We start from the raw sequence: 12,952 nt of genomic DNA on the forward strand, positions 1-12,952 counted from the left end.
GTTGTTTTTGATACAATACATGCTTGTTATGTCCAGGGGTTTATTTTTTTTTTTTATTGGTTAATTTAGGTGTACTTGAATCTTTTTTCAACCAGACTAACTATGTGATTATATGGGGGTTAAAATATAGGCTGTAGTTTTTACTTTACATCCCCACTCCAGCCAGCTATGAGACTCTCCTTTTCTGCCCTAAGCTCTGGTCTGTGGGCAGAGCCTAAGCATCATTGCGTACAATACAGAGACAGTAACCCTGTACTGTTCACTGAGGAGGCTAGAGTGTGATCATAGCTGGTCTCAGCTTACAGAACAGACTGGAGGTCACAGCACTGGGGGGGCCCTGTTTGAACAAGGAATAAGATAAGTATTTATATCTTATTCATTCAGCCCTAAGCAGAATAAGCATTTATTATTTACCCCACACTACGAAGGTAGTTTTTTTTTAATTCCTAGAGTTGGGCTTTAATAATAGCATGTTCCACAAATTTGATCAAAGAGAAGACTACCTATAAACTACACTATAGCAATGATTGTCTGTTGGATACCTTTGAATAGAAGTAACTTTTATTTTTCACACTTGTGTTAAAAGGATTTAGTACGCTGAACACTGTAAACATCCATGGAAAAATTATAGTTTGTATATATGTACTTTGGTACTGAAATGTATATGCATAAATTGTGCTCTGGAATAAGCTGTAGGTGTGTGTTTTCAGGGAAAATCACTTATCAGAAACCCACTCCTCTAAGTTCAAAGACTAGCACACTCTTGTTTGAAGTTCCTATAAGAGATAAGCAGAAAAAAACCACAAGGTCTACTGGAGTTTCAAATTTCATAACTGACAATTCTTTCTGGCTGGAGCAGCCAACACATTATTAAGCAATACTCTTGACAAAGTTCCAACACAATAAAAAGTATGTTTATTACAGAGCACAACGAGATGAAATGATCATGCATTCCAATTAGTAGCAAAGCTGAACTGCAGCTGCACTAAAACATGTCACTTTACATATAGATAGATGTCGTATTCTCTGTACATGCAGCATTAAAATCTGATTCAGCAAAAAGAAACAATAAAGAATTCACATATGGACTAGCATTTACTAAAATCATATCAACCTGGCAAGGTATAAAGGGATGCATGAGTCATTTTTAACAATAGTTAACATCTAGGTTAGATTTCATTAAATGAGAAAAAGCTAGTAAATAGTGATCCTACATTGTAGATCACAGCAGTTATTTTTCAATCAGTTCCTGAGCACAAGAGAAACCCATTAAAAGCAATTATAGGATACACATTCTAATGGTACTTAATCTATGCTACCCAACCCTTCAAAGTAAAAAGGGGGACAGCCAAGCAATCTTACAAACACTACTCTCAAACTGATCATATTTAGACATTTGACAAAGCAATATCTTTTTTATAACCTGAAAATTGCAATAGTTCTGATAATGTAGTCAGCTCCACTTCCAATGATGTCCAATCCCCAAACCAGCATGAAGGCAGTTTATAATACTGCATGGAGTGCAGCACGGAGAGCTGAAGAATGGTCATGTCATTTTGACAGGTCCAGTGACCAGGTTTCTCTTTCCTGGCTTTTTGTTTTTCCAAACTTGCACTCATTTCATAGACTCCACCAGGTTCAGACTTACCTTAACCACTTAAGGACCTAGCCCATTTGTGACACATTTTGTTCACAAGTTAAAATCAGTATTTTTTGCTAGAAAACTACTCAAAACCCCCAAACATGATATATATATTTTTAGCAAAGACTCTGGAGAATGAAATGGCGGTCATTGCAATATTTTTTGTCACGCGGTATTTGAGCAGCGGCCTTTCATACGCCATTTTTTTGGGGAAAAATTATGAAAAATTACACTTCACTGCATTTAAAAAAACTAAACAGTAAAGTTAGCCCATTTTTTTTATATTGTGAAAGATGATGTCATGCCGAGTAAATAGATACCCAACATGTTATGGTTTAAAATTGCGCACACCCGCAGAATGGCGACAAACTACGATCAATAAAAATCTCCATAGGTGACGCTTTAAAAAAATTTTAACGGTTACCAGTTTAGAGTTAGAGTGTAGCTCTTTTTTAAATGATTGCTCTCACTCTGACGATTGTGGCGATACCTCACATGTGTGGTTTGAAGAGCGATTTCATTTTCGGCGTGACTTCCCCTATACGTTTTCTTTCATGCGCAAGCGTATGGCGACGGGGGGGGGGGGGGGGGGAATGGGGCTAAAAATAATTTTTTTTTTTTCCTATTTTTTTTTATTTTTTTTAACACCGTTTTTTTTAGAAAAAAGAATCTGATCACTTTTATTGCTGTCACACGCAATGTTAACATCCCTTGTGACAGCAATAGGCAGTGACAGGTACTCTTTTGGAGACCCTAGACCCCTCCACTACACTTCCATGTATTCAAAACACAGAAAACGTCATTTTTGAATACATTCACTTTTGGAATCTGGCGCCTTTAGCAGCCGAGTAACCCGGATGTGAAGCCATGGACGCCGCCTCCGGGTTATGTCATCGGAGACCCGATTGAAGCCGCATCTGGTTTTCATCAGGACTCCAACCAGCCGGCGGATGTGCCAGCTGATTGCTCGAGTGTCCCAGTAGGACGGGAGACCCTGGCAGAGCAGTGGAAGGCAGCGGGAGCGGGGGGGGGGGGTCCCCTCCCGCTCGCTGGGGTAACGATCGAGCGGCCCCGTGCCACATCGGTCATAATAACCGGAAAGCCGACCGCCGGCTCTAAAAAAACGGTACCACTTAAAGTCAGCCGGCGTAGGTCTACCTGCCTGGTCGGTAAGTGGTTAATTATGCTCCTGGCTGTATTGTTTTTGAGAACTAATCTAGTTAAATCAAGTGATGCAATGTTAACTGCAACTGTTTGATATCTGTAATTAGTTCAAATGACATTTAACGTGAGCAAATCCTGCATACACAAAGTAACAACCTTCTCCTCACTCACTTACTGCTCTGCCAGCAGGGAGAGAAGACAAAGCACTGTTATCATAGTATGGGAAGTATGTGACTTTCTACCAAGTTATAGCTTTGCTGTATGTTAATTGGACACCCAGTCAACCAGGGATGTCCGATGTGGACAAGAAGATAATTCTGTCTTACTGTATATACTGTATAAGTCAAAATATGTGAATTGAAGGTTACATATGGCTCCCTGCTCTGAAAATTGACTGTGAAGTGAACCTATTGCATTGCCCTACATACATAGTCAAATTACAACTTTATTGTTCAAATCTTGTCACTTTTGACTTTGCAGTACCTGACTTTCTCTTTGACATGTGCTCTATGAAGTATTCCCTCACTGGCAGCTTATGATCATGACCTCATGGAAATCAGTTGCACAACAAAAACAAATACAAACTTTGACATTGCTCATATTTGGACTTCTACCCCTCATTGTTTGTATTGGTATTGGTAAAACAATTGTCAATTAAAGTTTGACAGTGCTGAAAATTGGCTTGGGCAGGAAGAAGGTAAAAGTGTCCAGTAGTGAGGCAGTTCAAGATTAATAATAATGGTTTAACTATACAATAACTAAGGTGTTTGAGGACTCTCAGGGGTAAGCCACCTGGTCCTGGTGATTGATTTACATTACATTTTTTGAGTCTTTTTTGAACACTGGCTTCTGTTATCCATTCTGAGTTGCGTTACTAACCATATAGACTTGTTTGTTATACCCCTCCTTTTTCTTTTTGAAGAATTTATTTAGTACAGTTGCCTTCTCCTTGTCCCTTGTAACCAATTTCTCCCATGTATCTATGAGGGAACTTTTAAACATTTGCTAAATGAGTTTACTATATTTCCTTTTTAAGAAATTATGTCCCTACACCTAGCAGTGTAAGAATGGGTTCATCTTCCGGTCAGTGTGTTTACATCTGGCTGTTGGAACGCATTTGTGAAAACAGATAGTTTCTGGTTGTTAATTTTCAGTTTTAGAAAGTTCCATGTTTTGCATATAAATAGGTGTGCTTGCATCAGTAGGCCACGCCTGTAACGATGTCTTGTTGGTGATGAAACGCGTTATGCACTTTTCATTGTTTTACATTGGTGCACGTTTTTATCAGATGTTTTGTAAGTAGAACTTTAAAAAAACTTTTTATGCAATATGCAGTAAATGTGCTTCACTATGCGCATCTCTATGTTTATCACCTTGGTGTATGCCTTGTGATCGGGGAGTCAAGCAGAGTGGGCATATGAGCATGATATCGGTTGCGCAAATTTGAAGTCCTGTATACTGCCCTAAGAATTTGGTGGGAGCAAATTCACCTGCTGTTTGATGCCGTGGATCCAATTCACTTACTATTGGAAGCTGTGGAGTATTTTAGCTCTGTGTTACAAGCCTTTTTCGACCTCACTATAACTTGAGGGTCCAACTCCTCTGATAAGGAGATCAGTTGAAAACACTGTGGTGTGGTGTGCCTCTATTTTATACACTGAATCTGGTGCGGGGCTGTCATCTTTTCTTCATCATATATTATAAGGACTGTATTTAACCTGTTGCTGACCATTCACCACAGTTTTACTGCGGCAAGGTGGCTCGTCTGTGTGAACAGACATAACTGTACATCGGTCGCATGTAGGGGTAGGGGGCACATGCATGCACGCCAGCAGTCCCCGTAATGTGCTGATTCGGTTCAGAACAGATCAGTCATCAGATCCAGGCCAATGATTTTTGGCCTGGATCCGGTGATCAGTTCTGACCAATGGCAGAGCATTCTGTGCCAGTGTAATGTAAACACAGGCACAGGAAATAATGGAATCTCCTCTCCTGGAGCCCTTTTTGGTTCTAGCGTGAGAGGAGAGAGCATCAACTGTGAGTACACAAGCACTACACTGACACCAGTACACATAGGCACATATTTAACGCCCTGATCACCCCCAGTTAACTCTTTCGCTCCCTGTCACAGTGTCACTATATACAGCATTCAGATAATTTACTGATCGCTGTATTAGTGTCACTTGTGACGTTAGATAGTGTCAGCAGCAGTTAGTGGTAGTTTAGCGGCAGTCCAGGTTAGGTTTACGGTATCCACCATATATCCCCTGAAAAAGATTTACACCCTGATCACCCCCCAGTTTACCCCTTCACTGCCCTGTCACAGTGTCACTATAATAGTGTACAGATCTTTTTTCTGATCACTGTATTAGTGTCACAGATGACGTCAGTTAGCGTTAAGGTTAGTTAGCGTCAATCCAGGACAGCGTCAGATTGCCAGCCACATATTCAGTAATACATTTTAACCCTTTGAATGCCAATGACACACACTCTAAACACCTCCATTACTAGTATAGTGTCTGAACAGATCAATAGCTTTGATAAGATCAAAACTATACTAGTGTCCCCAATAGTATAGTATAGTATTCCCAAAACACAGCGTTAGCAGGTTCAGCCCAACACATTCCAGCACCTGCATGTAGCCTCTCTGTCCAGCTCCCAAGAAGTGCAGTATCAGCAGATTACTGTCCAAAACACAGTATACTAAACCACAGCATTAACAGAGTCAGGACATGTCACTGCTAGCACTAGCAGTTAAATTTTTTAAAACAGAGAGAACAGGCACCTCTGAGTATCAACTGTTAATGATTTAATGGTGAAGGACACAATAAAAACGCACATAAAAGAATGTGGAATCAGGCACATGGAATGTCCGATGTACAGGGTCTGCATGAGGCTGCGTTCTAGGTCTTGTAATGCTGCTTGTGTTGTTTCCTGACCAGCAGAATGTGAGGATGGTGTAGAGAGATAAATCCAAGGGCTGGACTGCAGGGTGAGCCACAGCGTCTTTTGTGTATGCGTCACCGGCGTGCTCGCGACGCAATTTGGAGCATGCGCTGCGCAGTGGAGTAGGCTGCCAGCGCGCGCTCCTTTTTCAAGCTGCCTTCTACAGTTTTCTCAGTTTCTCCTGTCCCATCGCATAAACCGAGACTGCAGCTGGTGGTTCCGGCAGCTGACCATAGAGCTAATTTGAGAACAGAATGGCTTCAATCATCTCTATGGCCTAAGAATCAGGAAGCTAGGAGCATTTCATGACTTTGGTTTCGCCAGATATAAACAGCCCCATTGGGAAATTGGGAAAGCATCTTATCACACCAATCTTGGTGTGGTCAGATGTTTACGGAGAGAGGAGAGATCTAGAGTCTAATAGACCCCAATTTTTCAAAAAAGAGTACCTGTCACTACTTATTGCTATGATAGGGGATATTTAAATTCCCTGTGATAACAATAAAAATGATAACAAAAAAGGGAAGGTGTAAAAATAAAAATAAAAAAGCAAAATAATAAAAAAAACCACCACTGTCCCCCCCCCCCCATGTTTGCGCGCAAAGACGAACGCAAGCATCGGTCTGGTGTCATATAAAAACAGCATGTTCAGCATGCATTGTGAGGTATCGCCGCAAACGTCAGATCGAGGGCAGTAATTCTTGCAGTAGATCTCCTCTGTAAATCTAAACTGGTAACCTGTAAAGGCTTTTAAAAATGCACGTTGCCACTGTATGGGCGTGTGCAATTTTAAAGCATGTCATGATTGGTATCTATGTACTCGACATATGATCATCTTTTATTTTTGACCAAAAAATTGGGCAATATATAGTGTATTTGTGCATTCAATTTAAAAAAGTTTTTTTTTTCCAAAAAATTGCATTTGGGAAATCTCTGCGCAAATACCATGTGACCAAAGAAATTGCAACACCCACCATTTTGTTCTGTAGGGCCTCTGCTTTAAAAATATATATAATCTTTTGGGGTTCAAAGTAATTTATAGTAAAAAAATTATAATTTTTTCATGTAAACAAAAAGTGTCAGAAAAGGCTTGTGGGGGGGGGGGGGGCGGGGGCTTTGCACCAGCATCATGAACTTTACCTTTTGTCCTCCATTCTGAACTTGATCTGAACTTCCTTTTAACTGTCACTTACTGACTTCTGCCTGTTGAAGACATATTGCTCCCCCTCTCTTTTGTTTCATGGGCTGTTTATCCCCTTAGCGTTCATCATCCACTTCTCTCAGAAAAGGCTTGGTATTCAAGAGGTTAGAAGAGTGGGTTATGTGTGGCATAAGCTTCTAATATTGGGCATAAAATGCCAGGACAGTTCAAACACCTCCTAAATGACCTCATTTGGAAAGTAGACACCCTAAGCTATTTCCTGAGAGGCACGTTAAGTCCATGGAATATTTTATATTTTGCCACAAGTTTCGGGAAAATTACAAGGTTGTCACTAAATTATATATTGCTCACACATGTCATTGGTATATGTGGAATTACACCACAAAATACATTGTGCTGCTTCTCTTGAGTACAGAGATACCACATGTGTGAGACTTTTTAGGAGCCTAGCTGTGGATGGGACCCGAAAACCAATCACCGCCTTCAGGTTTTCTAAGGGCATAAATTGCTAATTTTACTTCCTCACTACCTATCACAGTTTTGGAGGCCCTGAAATGTCAAGATAGCACAACACCCCCCAAATGACCCCATTTTGGAAAGTAGACACTCCAAGCTATTTGCTGAAAGTCATGTTGAGTTCATGGAATATTTTAGATTTTGCCACAAGTTTCAGGAAAATGACACAAAGTTGTCACCTAAATGATTTATTGCTCAAACATGGCATGGCTATATGTGAAATTAGAGTACAGGGATACCACATGTGTGAGACTTTTTGGTTTTCTAAGGGCGTAAGTTGTTGATTTCACTCCTCACTACCTATCACAGTTTCAGAGGACATGGTATGCCAAGATAGCACAACCCCCCCCCCCCCCCCAAATTACCCCTTTTCGGGAAAGCAGACATCCCAAGGTATTTGTTAAGAGGCATGGTGAGTATTTTGCAGCTCTCATTTGTTTTGGAAAATGACGAAAGAAAAGGAAAATGTTTTTATTTTTTTATTTTTTCAAATTTCAAAACTTTGTGACAAAAAGCGAGATCTGCAAAAGACTCAACTTCAATCTTTCTCCCCCCTCAACCTTTCCCCGCAGCTTCCTTGCCCCTGACCTAAATTCCTAAGCAGGCTTACCTCCAACATTCATGTATTATCCATCTTATTCTACAGCCTCCCAGATACCTTGCGCTCTTTGACACTCTCCCCATACAAAATGCCAAATGAGCATGCTGCAGAAGGCCTATACTGTGCCTTCCCTCCCCCTTCCCTTTCCCCCCTTGTTCCCTACCTATGTTGTTAATATACAATATGCTTATAAAATTTCAACTTATCCCCCTTTTCTAAACTCCACTTAGTGCTATATTACACTTGTTTTGTACCAATGACACCAATACCATTATTTACACTCTTATACCTGAATCTATTATTACTCTTTAAATGTTGTTTGAATTAAAACATATGGTTGGACAACATATTGCCTTCACCCCAAGACACAGTATGTTCTCAGATGGTGTGTCTGTGGGTGCTAGAACCCTCCTTCTAGCAACTAGAGTTGAGCGAACACCTGGATGTTCGGGTTCGGCGGGTTTGACCGAACTTGAAAAAAAAGTCCGGGTTCATGAACTAGACCTAACCCGAACTTTGTCCTGATCCCGAACCCCATTAAAGTCAATGGAGACCCGAACTTTTGAACACTAAAATGCCTCTAAAACAAACATGGAAAGGGCTAGAGGGCTGCAAATGGCAGCAAGGTCATCTTAAGAGCATGGCAAGAGCTCTGCAAACAAACGTGGCTAGGGAAATAACTGAAAGGAACATAAAAAACAGAAAAATAAAAATTAATCATCTTGAATGATGTAGGAGGAGGACGAGGCCCATATGGAGTAGGAGGTTGAGGTGGAGGAGGATATGTCGGTGTAGGTGGAAGCGGCGGTGGCAATTTAATTTAAAAAAATTTAAATTCGGGTACACCCCAAAAGAGTAAGAAAGATCAAATCCAGCAATAGCTGGGTAACGCCGGTATACATGTCTATTCTGCACAAGGTACGGACAAGTCCTGTGGGATCCATGCCTGGTTCATTTTAATGAACATGAGCTTGTCCACATTGGCTCTGGACAGGTGGCTGCGCTTGTCTGTGATAACGCCCCCAGCCGTGCTAAATACCCATTCAGATAATACACTGGCTGCAGGGCAGGCCAGCACCTCCAAGGCGTAAAGGGAAAGCTCAGGCCATGTGCCCAACTTGGAGACCCAGAAGTTGAAGGGGGCAGACCCATCATTCAGTAAGTCTAGGCGTATGCACACATACTGCTCCACCATGTTAGTGAAATGCTGCCTCCTGCTAAGACGTTTCATATCAGCTGCTGTGGCGTGCTGACAAAGCTTTTCCACATTTTGGCCATGCTAGCCCTGCCTTCTGAGGTGCTGGCGGTGCCCTGGCAGCGTTGACCTCCTCCTCCTCCCCTGCCTTGGCCTTGTGCTTCCACTGTGCCGTGCTGTGGAATGCCACCAGCAGCGCCTCTACCAGCGTGTGCTTGTACTCGCGCATCTTCTGATCACGCTTCAGTGAGGGAATTAAGGATGGTACGTTTCCTTGTAACGAGGATCCAGCAGGGTGGCCACCCAGTAATCAGCACAAGTTACTATGTGGGAAACTCGGCGGTCGTTGCGGAGACACTGTGGGAGGTGTATCCTCTGCGTCCTCCCTATCCCCCCAGCCATGCACCAGTGATGGCCATGAGCTGGCCTTGGTGCCACCCTGCTGTGAACATGGTTCCATATCCTCCTCTATCTCCTCCTCCTCCAGAACTGTGCCCCTGCTGGACAATTGTGTCCCTGGCGTTTGTGGGTGCAGGAACCCACCCTTGGAGCCACTTGCGAATGACTGCCCTGAAAGTCTTATAAATGTTACCTCTTCATCCTCCTCCTCCTCATCCTGTGCCACATCCTCTTCCATCATCGCCCGAAGTGTTTTTTCAAGAAGGCATAGAAGTAGAAGTAGGATAGTTAAGCTGAGAACGGCATCATCGGCACTGGCCATGTTGGTGGAGTACTCGAAACAGCGCAACAAGGCACACAGGTCTTGCATGGTGGCCCAGTTATTGGTGGTAAAGTGGTGCTGTTCCGCAGAGTGACTCATGCGTGCGTGCTGCAGCTGGAACTCCACTATGGCCTGCTGCTGCTCGCACAGTCTGGCCAGCATGTGCAAGGTGGAGTTCCACCTTGTGGGCACGTCACATATGAGGCGGTGAGCGGGAAGGCCGAAGTTACGCTGCAGCACTGACAGGCGAGCAGCAGCAGGGTGAGAACGCCGAAAGTGCGCACAGATGGCCCGCACTTTGTGCAGCAGCTCTGACATATCAGGGTAATTTCTAAGGAACCTCTGCACCACCAAATTCAGCCCATGCGCCAAGCAAGGGATGTGTGTCAAACCGGCTAGGCCCAGAGCTGCTATGAGATTTCGCCCGTTATCGCACACCACCAGGCCGGGCTTGAGGCTCACTGGCAGCAACCACTCATTGGTCTGCAGTTCAATGCCCCTCCACAACTCCTGCGCAGTGTTTGGTTTTTCACCCAAACAGGCAAGTTTTAAAACTGCCTGCTGTCGTTTACCCCTGGCTGTGCTGAAGTTGGTGGTGAAGGTGTTACGCTGACCTGAAGAGGAGGCGGTAGAGGATGAGGAAGCGGAGTAGGAGGAGTTAGGAACAGGAGGCAAACTGAAGCGCCCTGCAATCCTCGGTGGTGGAAGAACATGCACCAAACTGCTATCCACCTCAGGCCCAGCCGCCACTGCATTTACCCAGTGTGCTGTTAGGAAGATATAACGTCCCTGACCGTGCTTACTGGTCGACGTAGCCTTAGTTAGGTGGACCTTGCAACAGATGACGTTGCGCAGTGCAAACCTGATTTTGTCACCCACTTGGTTGTGCAGGGAAGGGATGGCTTGCCTGGAAAAGTAGTTGCGGCTGGGCACGACGTACTGTGGGACAGCCACCGCCATAAGGCTCTTAAAACTCTGCGTCTCCACCAGCCGGAATGACAGCATTTCAAAGGCCAGGAATTTTGAAATGCTGGCATTCAGGGCCAGGGATCGCGGGTGGGTAGGGGGGTACTTCCTCTTCCGCTCCAGTGTTTGGGAGATAGAAAGCTGAACGCTTCCACAGGACATTGTGGAGATGGTTGTTGGTGACCCGGGTGGTGGTGTTGCTGGTGGATCCTCTGTTTGCGTTGTGGCAGGTGCCACTGTCACTACAGAGGTGGATGAAGAGGCCGGGACAGCAGCAGCAGAAGAGGCTGCAGGAGGAGCCAGAGACCTTTCTTGGTTTTTGAGGTGTGCACTCCACTGCAGCTTGTGCTTTGCACTTAGATGCCTGGTCATTCAGGTTGTGCTCAGGCGTGCTGACGTCACCTTCACGTATTTGTCCACGAAGGACGGGCGAGCGGAGGCGTCCGGCCGGCGGCTGTTACCCCTCTCCTTTTGCACCTGTCATCTGATGTTTGTAAGTGTCTTTATTTTTATACAATAAATAATCCGTGGGTTTTATGCTATGGCGTCCTCTTCTGTGTTCCATGGTTAATGCTTTCAACTGCATCCTGAGTCCCTGGTGGAGTCCCTAGCCGAGGTTACAGTGGATTGGTCTATTTGAACTTCTTGCCTGCCCAATACTCACCTGGAGTCGGTAAGGGTATTCACAACCAGTGTTTGCCCCCTCTGGTTTGCATGATTGGGACCTTATATCTATGCTCTTCATATGTGTCCTTTTGGTAAGCGTTAGTCCTACTTGGGGAGGTGTCTGACTTCACTTTTTCGGCTATTACCTTATCACCATCTGGTAAGAGGTACCTATTGAGTCTGGTGGTGATTGTGAATCCATCTTATCCACACTTATTCACTATCTACATCTTCCAGCACAGGAACCTTGGTGTTCCTAATCACTTTGGGTGTTATTTTCACTTTTTTATTTTGGTTTTACGCTATGGCGTTTGCTTTTTTCTATTCCATATCATAACATCCCACTAAGGAGATCTACGTCGGAACCGAGAGGTCCACTGTGGTCTACTTCCTGAGGGCGGTTGGAGTCGTCTTTTATTATTTGGCCTTTTTATATTTTGTTTCCGGTAAGCGGTACCTGCACAGTTACTTCACTTCACGTTTTATTATTGGACATTTATACGGACTTTCATATATATTATAATATATGTTTCAATTTGTAGCGCAACTTATTTTTATTATTATTTTTGTGCTCAGGATGAGAAGGTTTATGCCTCGCTTCAGGCTCTGATTGCACAGCGTGCAAACCACTCGTGTCCTGTCATCATCACATTGTCTGAAGAACTGCCACGTTAGGGAACTCCTGTGAGCTGGCTTTGGTGTGCTCGGTCCCTTGCTGCATTGGGCAGTAGCAGGTGTAGTGTCTAGGGCACGGCCACTCCGCTTTTGCACCCTGCTCCCTCTTCTGCTGTGCTGGTGGCTCTTTGCGACCACCGTCTCTTCCTCCAAACTACTCAGGTCACCTGCATGACGTTCATTCCATGTGGGGTTGAGGACCTCATCGTCCTCCACATCGTCTTCCACCCAGTCTTCACCCTTGCAACCCTTGTCGGTCTCCACAATTCGGAATTCCGCAGCAGTTGGCACCTGTGTTTCGTCATCACCTGAGGTGTGCTGCGATGGTCCTCCCATATACTCATCTGGAAACATAAGTGGTTGGGCATCGGTGCACTCAATCTCTTCCACTTCTGGGGCAGGGCTAGGTGGATGGCCCTGGGAAACCATGCTAACAGAGTCATCAAAAAGAAGAAGAGATTGCTGCATGATTTGGTGCTTAGACTGCCTGGCTGATTTGCAAGGGGGTGCGGTGACAGATTGATGGATATCGGCTGCAGGTGCCAACTCTGACCTTTCAGCAGAAGACTGGGTGGGAGACAATGTGAAGGAACTGGAGGCACCGTCAGCAACCCAATCTACTATCGCCTGTACTTGTTCTGGCCTCAACATTTGTAGAGGCACATTAGGCCCTGCCAAATACTGCTGCAGGTTCTCTC

This window comes from Pelophylax lessonae, assembly GCF_965119305.1.
Source record: "Pelophylax lessonae genome assembly, chromosome: 6".
Classification (NCBI taxonomy): Eukaryota; Metazoa; Chordata; class Amphibia; order Anura; family Ranidae; genus Pelophylax; species Pelophylax lessonae.